The sequence below is a fragment of the Sinocyclocheilus anshuiensis genome, unplaced genomic scaffold, assembly GCF_001515605.1.
Source record: "Sinocyclocheilus anshuiensis isolate Anshui unplaced genomic scaffold, SAMN03320099.WGS_v1.1 C31574948, whole genome shotgun sequence".
Lineage (NCBI taxonomy): Eukaryota > Metazoa > Chordata > Actinopteri > Cypriniformes > Cyprinidae > Sinocyclocheilus > Sinocyclocheilus anshuiensis.
Window position 1 is genome coordinate 1 of NW_015599368.1, and position 415 is coordinate 415.

The following is a 415-nucleotide window of genomic DNA, read 5'->3' on the forward strand; positions in this document are numbered from 1 at the left end:
GGAGGCGTGCAGCCTGAGGAAAAAACCAAGACAAACAAGATTTCTGTCAATGGGAGGCCACTTGCAAATTGTTTACATTCACATGCATTTGGTAAGAACTCTTTTGGTTTACCAAAGAACAACACTGCGGTCTTTACGTATTTGAGGACAGTTGGTCAGGCCATACCTTCTGGTGGTGACTGTCGAAGTTCGTCTATGCTTGACTTCAGCTCCACTCCAAGTCCAGATGGGAGAACCACCAAAGCGTTCTCCAGGCCTTTCAATCTGTGGAGACGTGCAAAAATGGAAAATCTCAACATTTACTTCTACTCACTGAACAAAGACAAGAAACTAAGGGAGCCAGATTGTTTACATTGCATCGTAAGAGTCACAGGTGAGGTTGGCGGGGATCACCACCAGAACTGAAGGACGGAAG

The 415-nt window shown here is 45.8% G+C and overlaps 1 long non-coding RNA gene across 1 annotated transcript; it reads right to left on the reverse strand.

The window, feature by feature from the left end:
* LOC107682098 (uncharacterized) lies at window positions 1–415 on the reverse strand. The gene is made up of 3 exons (XR_001633360.1): window positions 353–415; window positions 167–264; window positions 1–13 (listed from the first exon to the last, which is right to left on the reverse strand). It is a non-coding gene; the product is annotated as an uncharacterized LOC107682098 (long non-coding RNA).